The sequence below is a fragment of the Pseudorca crassidens genome, chromosome 3 (assembly GCF_039906515.1).
Source record: "Pseudorca crassidens isolate mPseCra1 chromosome 3, mPseCra1.hap1, whole genome shotgun sequence".
Lineage (NCBI taxonomy): Eukaryota > Metazoa > Chordata > Mammalia > Artiodactyla > Delphinidae > Pseudorca > Pseudorca crassidens.
Window position 1 is genome coordinate 9265404 of NC_090298.1, and position 9012 is coordinate 9274415.

Sequence of the window (9012 nt, forward strand, 5' to 3'; positions counted from 1 at the left end):
AGATTTCACATGTTCCACCGAACTGTAGCCGGAAAGCCTGGCACATCCATCCCTGCTGGTGCCTCTCTCCTTGACTTTTTTAAGCAAACGCTTACATAACGCAGCGCTGGCTCTGTGCCGGCTCTGCTCACACACAGCCCCCATCAGAGGAGCCGGGTGACGGCTCCCTGGGGCTCCACGAGTGACAGAGGAAGGCAAACGTCTCTGGAAGGACGCCTGGCCACCAGCTACTGCGGTCCCCTACAACGGTCCCAGCAGGAAGTTCTCTTTTTAGTCCAGTGGAAATCTCCTCCTGGGCACCCCCCTTCCCGCTGCCCCCAGGCCTGGGGGAGTTAACAGTTTTAGGGTGAAGCCAAGTCCCTCCCCTTAAGGAGGGCCCAGCCCGGGCTATATTTGCAGGGGTCCTGGAGCCAGCAGGGTGCAGAGGGGGTCCTGGGGGACCCCGGTCTCCGGCTCTGTGCTGCTGCTCTAGGTGAGGACAGCCGCATCCTGGGGACTGTCCCTGAGCCCCTCCCACAGCGCCACCCCCATCCCTCCTAGAGGTCCTACTGTCCTTCGCAATGAAACACGTGCAAAGCTGGGCTCAGCCCCCTCTGCCCCCTGGGCGCCCGCCCTGGGCGGTGTGGTCTGGGCTCAGAGGAGGGTGGGATTTGGGGCAGCCGAGCCTAGAAGGAGAAAATTCAAGGTGAGAGGAAGGGCACACACCGGGGCGGGAAGAAGAGAGACACGAGGTGTTCAGATGCTTGTGACTCAGGAAGCTTGGCTGCGGCAGCATCAGCATCGTGAGAAGGAAGCGGGGGAGAGGGAGTGAGGGGAGAGGTGGGGAGACGAGGGAGGGAGGGGGAGGGGAGGGTGAATGGGGAGGGGAGGGAGAGAGGGGAGAGGTGGGGAGAGGAGGGAGGGAGGGGACGGGAGGGGTGAATGGGGAGGGAGGGAGAGAGAGGACAGGTGGGAGGGAGGGGAGGGAAGGGCTGAAGTGGGGAGAGGAGGGGCGGCAGGCCTGGTAGCTGGGCCAGGTTGGAGGAGGTCTGTGGCCCAGTTGAGGCGCTGGGGGGTGACCACGTGTGTCCCCACCTCCCGTCCCTTCCTTGCATCCTGGCCGCCTGAGGACTAGATGAAGATTTCAGGATGGGGGAGGGGAGGGGGGAGGGAGTACGGACTCGCAGCCCCGCCCGCGAGGAAGCGCTGGTTCTAAGACAGGCATAAAGTACTTTCTCGAAGAACGCGCTGTGCGAGTGGAAAGGAGCAAACCGGCGCTCCCACGCGGCCGCCCGCGCCCCGGGGGCTGCTGGCAGCGAAAGGGGCTGACGCCGCGCCGAGGCCGAGCCCGGCTGGGGAAGGCGGTCCCGCACGGCCCTGCACGCTCTTCATCAGTGTGGCTGCTTATTACTGTTTACGTCGTGCTGGTTCCACGGAGTCTCTGTAAACATTAGCTTAAGCATTGCTTGTGTGCCCCGCCCCACCCCCCTCCCTTAACACACACAAACATGCCAAGAGGCTCCTTTAAAATCAGACTGAGAAAATCCGGTCTGGAAGAGCACGCGGCTGACAGCTTAGGTGGATTGTATAAAAGCAGATTCTGGTGAAATAGGTTGAACCCAGGCTAACTCTGCAGGGGGAGGGTGAGTGGGGATGGTGTCCAGACTGGAGGCGTTCGTGGGCAGGGCCTCCTCCTGGACCGCCGTGCTGGTTGCCCCCATCCCTTCTAACTTCTCTGGATGAGTCTGAAACCTTCCTGGTTTCAGTTGCAAATTAGGCCAGGCTGTTTCCAGGTCTTTGGATGACGTGTAAGCCCGGCTGCTGGGCAGCCCCCAGCCCTGTCTTGGGGAACTTGCCCACCTCCCAAGCCCTGCTGGCCACCTTCTGGGCCTCAGCTGAGTTGGCCAAGGATGAGGGGGCTGCTGACCAAGAGGAATCCCTACGGTAGCCTGCAGAAGGCCTGGCACAGAGCCTTGACAGTGAGGGGAGCCCTGGGCCCATCAGCTTCCTGATTTCTGGAATCCATCGGGCAGGAGCTAAAGGCATCATGGGCTGGTGGAGCGGGGGCCACGGTGGTCCCAGGCCCATCAGAGTGCTGTGAGTGGGGCCATGGGACGAGCAGAGAAGGATGTAGGGTGCACGGTAAGGAAGCCAGCACTGCGGACAGCGATAGGGAGACGGGGCAGAGGTGGCCTGACCTGTGGCAGACACCCCCCAAGTCCAGTTCGAGTGAAGCCAAGGCCCAGCCCAGCACAGGTCCTGGCCTTGGACTTTCAGAAGATCCTACTGACATAGAACCTCTATGACAATAAACTCCAACCGCTGACTTGAGGGGCCTGAGAGAGCCTCCACCCCCTGGGGAAAGAAAATAAGTAAAACCCATGTACCTAAATCAGTCTCTTCCCAAGTAGGTTGTTTAAATGCAGAATGGAACGGGGTCAGTCAAGATCAGAGCCCCAGCACCTGGCCACTGTGCGAGCGTATTCACCGGCCAAGCCGATCTCAGCTCCTGCAGCTCTTACCCTCACACACCTACCAGCACCCCCTGAGTGGTTTTTCTTAACTCTCAGGTGAAATCCAATTCTATTCCAAGCCTTGAAAGATTCATCAAGCACCTACTGTGTGCAGGGCACTGGGCGGGGCCTATGAGGGCTGCACAGGTGATGGAGCTACGGTGCTAACCTTCCATCGGGAGAAGAGCAAGAAGGAGGCTGCAGGGGACGCAGGCAGCCGGGGGTTCCTGAAGGCTGTGTTCGCGATCGTTATCGCTGACAGTTCTCTATTTCTGGAAGCAGACTGAATAACAGCCCTGTGCTGCACAGTGGAAAGGGGGACAGGGGAAGAGCAACATTACAGTAGAAAAACTTGACAGAGGCTTCCTTGGCCAGACAACCAAGGTCCACGTCAACAGGGATAAATCATGTTGAGAGTATGGACCTTTGGATGTAATGAAAATGGAATTTACCTCTACGGCCTTCTTCCCCAAACCCATCCTCCCTATCTAATCATGAGGAAAACATCAGGCAGATTCTGATAGGAGAGCATCCTACAGAATGCCTGATGAATCCCTCAAAACTCTCAAGGTCATCAACAACAAGGAAAGCCTGAGAAACTGTCAGACCCAAGAGGAGCCTGAGGAGACGCGACAACTCAATGCAATGTGGGATCCTGGATGGGATTTTTCATTTTTTTTTAAGGTAGTTTTTATTTTTAAATTTTATTTATTTTTTGGCTGCATTGGGTCTTCCTTGCTGTGCGCGGGCTTTCTCTACTTGCAGCAAGCCGGAGCTACTCTTTGTTGCGGTGCGCGGGCTTCTCATCGTGATGGCTTCTCTTGTTGCGGAGCACGGGCTCTAGTCTCACGGGCTTCAGCAGTTGCAGCACATGGGCTCAGTAGTTGTGGCGCATGGGCTTAGTTGCTCCACGGCATGTGGGAGCTTCCTGGACCAGGGATCAAACCCGTGTCCCCTACATTGGCAGGCGGATTCTTAATCACTGTGCCAACAGAAAGTGAATATTAGGTAAAAACTTCAGAAATCTGAATAATCTACAGTCATCAGTTAATAATAAGGTATCAATATCGGTTCATTATTTGTAACAAATGTACCACATTAATGTTAGATTTTATTAATAGGGGAAATGGTGGAGGGCTTATCGGAGCTCTATACTTTCTGCTCAGCATTTCTATAGATCTAAAACTGTTTTAAAAAATAAAGTCTAGGGCTTCCCTGGTGGCACAGTGGTTGAGAGTCCGCCTGCCGATGCAGGGGACACAGGTTCGTGCCCCGGTCCGGGGAGATCCCACATGCCGCGGAGCGGCTGGGCCCGTGAGCCATGGCCACTGAGCCTGCGCATCCGGAGCCTGTGCTCTGCAACGGGAGAGGCCACAACAGTGAGAGGCCCACGTACCGCAAAAAGAAAAAGAAAAAGAAAAAGAAATAAAGTCTATTAAAAAGAACCCTGCAGGAATGAGGTTTGGGATGGCCAGTCTGTGAACCAGGACCTCTGCTGTCCAGGCATTTTGGTGAGCTATTCAGTATCTTTTAATAAAGCCCTTTTCTGCTTAAACTAGCTGCAGTGGGAGTTTGGCTGTTTGCAACCAACAACCTAGAATAATACACACGTTTACCTACTTACGGCATTTAAGAAAAGAGCTGCGGGAGATTTGGTGTCATTTTCCATTTTGAGTTTGACAGTCACTTTACAAAGGCAGGGTAATGTGCATAAAGTGTCTGGGGATAGAATCGGGACTAATGAGATCATATTTGCAAGATGCTTTGAGCTCCCTGGAGCTACTGAAAGGCAAGGTACAGGTATGATCATCATGAGAAAAAAACAAGCTTTGAGAACTTTGGCAGGGAGGCGGCTATAAGTGGAAATCAGTTCAATTACTCTCTCCTTTTAAAACAGACAAGTTCTATAAAAGTTAAAGATAAGTGATTTTTTTTTTTTTTTTTTGGTAAATCAAATTCCTCCTGACTTCTTCAGTCAAACATTGCTGCCTGTTCTATGATCTTTCAATTATTTTTGGTTTTGGGCTCCCTCTGACAATATATGCAGGCAGCTTGAGTTTCTCTGCTTCTAGATTCTCCAGCAGAATATCCTCAAACTCCAAAACCAAGCTCCGTTTTGAGGGGAAAAAAATCATATGCTTTCCTTTAATGTTATTGGAAATTTCAAGACAAATAACATGCTAAAAAAAACCCCAACCAATACCAATGGTAATAGTAGAAGAAAATGATATATATTTTTTAAATTTATTTATTTATTTATTTATTTTTTTGCGGTACGCAGGCCTCTCACCGCTGCGGCCTCTCCCGTTGCAGAGCACAGGCTCCGGACGCGCAGGCTCAGCGGCCATGGCTCACGGGCCCAGCCCTCCACGGCATGTGGGATCTTCCCGGATCGGGGCACGAACCCGTGTCCCCTGCATCGGCAGGCGGAATCTCAACCACTGCGCCACCAGGGAAGCCCTTTAAATTTATTTTTATTTATTTATTTTTGGCTGCATTGGGTCTTTGTTGCTGCACGTAGGCTTTCTCTAGTTGTGGCGAGTGGTGGCTTCTCTTTTTGCAGAGCACGGGCTGTAGGTGCATGGGCTTCAGTAATTGTGGCACACAGGCTCATTAGTTGTGGCTCGTGGGCTCTAGAGCGCAGGCTCAGTAGTTGTGGTGCATGGGCTTAGTTGCTCCATGGCATGTGGAACCTTCTCAGACCAGGGCTCGAACCCGTGTCCCCTGCATTGGCAGGCGGATTCTTAACTACTGCGTCCCCAGGGAAGCCGAAAATGATATTTTTGTCTCTAAAGATACATTTTAAAAATTGTCGGCTCTTATAAACATTGCAGTTTTTGTGCCTCCTACAGAAGAGGAGCCCGGGGCTCAGCATGGCCCTTTCGACATCAGGTCTGTTGTGTTGTTTAGTTTTTAAAGTCCATAGTAAGGGAAAAAATCAGATACATGTGGGTAAAAAATGAGATCTCAATAGGAATGTTTTCTCCCTTTTTTTTTTTTGCGGTACACGGACCTCTCACTGTTGTGGCCTCTCCCGTTGCGGAGCACAAGCTCCGGACGCGCAGGCTCAGCGGCCATGGCTCACGGGCCCAGCCGCTCCGCGGCATGTGGGATCTCCCCGGACCGGGGCACGAACCCATGTCCCCTGCGTCGGCAGGTGGACTGTCAACCACTGTGCCACCAGGGAAGCCCTCTTCCTTTCTTTAAGGAGAGGTATTTTACCTCCAAATGTTCAAAGTCATCATGTCAGTGGACTGTCATGATTAACAGGGATTATTGGCTCTCATTCCTCCTCGGCCACCTTCAACCCAAGTTGTGTTTCTTGTTTTTCCTTTTAAAACCTTACAAGAGGCTATGAAGATTGGCCAACACATTCCAGAACATTCCCTACCAAGTTCCCTGATACTATCTTGGTGGACACATGGCCTGTTTCCCAAGATGTACATGAAGACAGTTTAACCATTTTGCAAGCATGTAGCAAGAGCCGCTAGTTTCAAAACTGGGCAAAAGACCGCTGTACCCTTCTCCAGGCAGTTTTGGTGTCTTAGGGTTTCTTGATTTGCCACACCTGCCTCCTGGCACGAGATTCAGATTTAGCAAAGATTCCTTATGTGACAAGTAATTAGAAATCCAACTCAAACGGCAAAGGGGAAGCTGTGGCTCCCATAATGGAAGTCCGGAGGTGGACGGATTTCCCTGAAGGCTGATGTGGTGACTCAGGTACGTGATATGGGAACCCTAGCTGTCTTCCTCTCGTAGAGACAGTTTTATCCTGAGGCCTGTCCCCCTTGTGGACCTGTAGAAGTCAAAGCCAGCTACTTTCTCCTTCATGTCCAGTAGGAGACAGAGTGGGTCTGTCTGCAAACCCCCAAGAAGTCAGAGGGTCATGTGATTGGACAGTTTCCATTATATGATCATTGATGGACCCATGACGTGACCAGGATGCTGTGCTGTGCTGTGCTGATGGGCAGAAGTCCACCACAGCCCAACCCCTGGAACTAGAAATGGTACCCACACCCCACTCCCCAACACCGGGCTTCCCCAGGGCAGAGGGCGTGCACCTGAATGAAATCTGTTGTCCTTAGAAAGGAGGAAAGGTCAACGGCTGCTCTCAGCAGGCCCCCTGCAAGGACCTCTGTTGTGATTTTCTGGAAATTACCTTTGGCAAACGCCGGAACTTCCAAATTTCTTCTTGGAGATGTTTGCCGGCACAGATGGCATATTAGGGGAAAAGGGAGTTTCTTGAGAAGCTCTGAGATGACATTTTTCGGCCACGGCATCTAGAAAGTGGATCCTGAATTCAGCGTATATACGCACTAGATACACATGTATCTTTTTCATGGAATACTTTTCAATAACCTTGCCTTTGAAAGTTTTAGGTTGAAAAAGTATAAAAAGACAGTTTTAGCAATGATTCTCGACATCCGTGACTTGGTTTGGGCACTAAGTGTTTTCCTAAGGGGAAGTTCATATTCAAACTTTCAAGTATAATTGTCAAATAGGACAAGATTTGCTGAAAGATAATCATTTTAAGAAGTTTACAGCTGTATGTTTTTACCCTAGTATTCCACAAATACGACACCTCCCCCTCCAGCATGTAAAAGTGTTTATTTCCCTTTGCCAATCATCAGACCCCAGTGGAGAACTTTCTGACTGACATTCAGATCTTCATACAGAGCAAAGTGGATCATCTGAGGCAACCCTCAGATGCATAGCTTTTCATGTAGTTGATTACCGTTGGTTGAGGTTTTCTTATCAATTCCTGGGCAGAAGTTTGAAAGGTAACACTGACGATGCATGATACAGCACATTCCAGAAACGAGTGTTTTCCTTTGATTTTTGCTCGGTATCTGCAAATCCCAGCATTTCAGGAGCATCACCAGGGCAGAACACCATTAATGTTTTTTTTTTTTCTATTTGACTAATTTACTTTGAAGAATTTTCATGTGGCTTCAAAACTGTCATCAGCTTTCACGACGATATGTAAGACCTGAGAAAACCACATTTCTTTCCCAACAGTATCTTGAGCCATTGTGCCTAATGAAATTATTAAGCTCAATTTCCTCTATTGGTTTATTCAGCACACATAGGGAAAAGAGGGGCATTAAATCAGTCTTTTGCAAAACTTGAAGTTTGATGTCCTAAGCTAATTCAGTTAATGATTATTTGATTGAAAAATTGGACTGGCTTGAACAGCAATCTGAATTTTTCTCTTAGATTCTTCTCCAAAGGAAACTTGAGCAGCTGTCAGAATGCAAATTTTCACATGAGTTTCTCCACTATGAAAGGCTGGCTTTTGTTGTTATTGTTGTTTTAATCTTAGTAATGGAAAAAGCTGAATCATACAAAACCTTCTGCACTTTGTTGATTCCTGATATTATGTTCTAGTTCTGCCCAATCTTACGTGCAGCCGAAAATTCTCCTTTGCAGGAAAAGCAAAGGTATAAACATAAATGTCCTCTTAAAATATTTTGGCTGAAATATCACTTAAATCAATAATTTCTGTCAGGGACTTTCCTGGTGGCACAGTGGTTAAGAATCTGCCTGCCAATGCAGGGGACATGGGTTCGAGCCCTGGTCTGGGGAGATCCCACATGCCGCGGAGCACCTAAGCCCATGAGCCACAGCTACTGAGCCTGCCCTCTAGAGCCCGCGAGCCACAACTACTGAGCCCGTGTGCCACAACTACTGAAGCCCACGCGCCTAGAGCCCGTGCTCTGCAACAAGAGAAGCCACAGCAACAAGCCCGCGCACCACAACGAAGAGTAGCCTCCTCTGGCCACAGCTGCCACGCGCAGCAACGAAGACCCAACACAGCCAAAAATAAATAAATTAAATAAATAAAATTTAAAAATATTAAATGTGTTGGCATCTCTTAAAGAAAAAAAGAATTTCTGTCATAGTTACACAACAATTCTGGAACTCCAACATACTGGAAAAAAAGTACTCCATCCTGCGTGAATCCATATATGACAATAAACATTGCCACAGATTGTTGATGCCATCTTCAGCCACCCAAAGAAAAAAGAAGAGTAAGCAAAAATGAGAGGTTTGATGGAAATACCTGGTCCCATACTTGTAGAGTGATGAGGGGTGTCCAGTGGTGGTGGGTCCAGACACACAGGCATGTCTGAAATTTGGAATGCTGAGACCACTTCCAGGTTCGAAGACTGTGTCCTTGGTCTAAGCCCACCACATTTAATGGCTCCATGGCAAGATTTAAATAATCTTTCTGGACAGTAATCTAATGCTGCCAACTCAAGTTCAAGGATAAGTGCTAACTTATACAAACAAAAGACGGTCCCAGAATCTACTTTTATACTTTATTACAGTATCTATAAAATCCAATGTTATTTTAAAAATATATGCATACTTATATTTAAACAGCAAGCTCACATACTGGGCAGTAGGAAGCAGCAGAAAAAAATTGGATTTTATAATCCAGGTGAATAGGACACATTGTGTTAACACGTGAGCTTCCTCTAAAGCCTTTCTTGCTTTATTTTCTGCCTATAGGCAC

At 49.3% G+C, this 9012-nt stretch overlaps 1 long non-coding RNA gene across 2 annotated transcripts; it reads left to right on the plus strand.

Annotated features, from left to right (window-relative positions):
• Nucleotides 1-548: 548 nt before the first annotated feature.
• LOC137220628 (uncharacterized) lies at nucleotides 549-8235 on the plus strand. Of its 2 annotated transcripts, XR_010941719.1 has the most exons (4): nucleotides 549-685; nucleotides 3063-3176; nucleotides 4774-6499; nucleotides 7710-8235. It is a non-coding gene; the product is annotated as an uncharacterized lncRNA (long non-coding RNA). The 2 variants fall into 2 exon arrangements; XR_010941720.1 differs by lacking the exon at nucleotides 4774-6499.
• The last annotated feature ends 777 nt before the right edge of the window (nucleotides 8236-9012 follow it).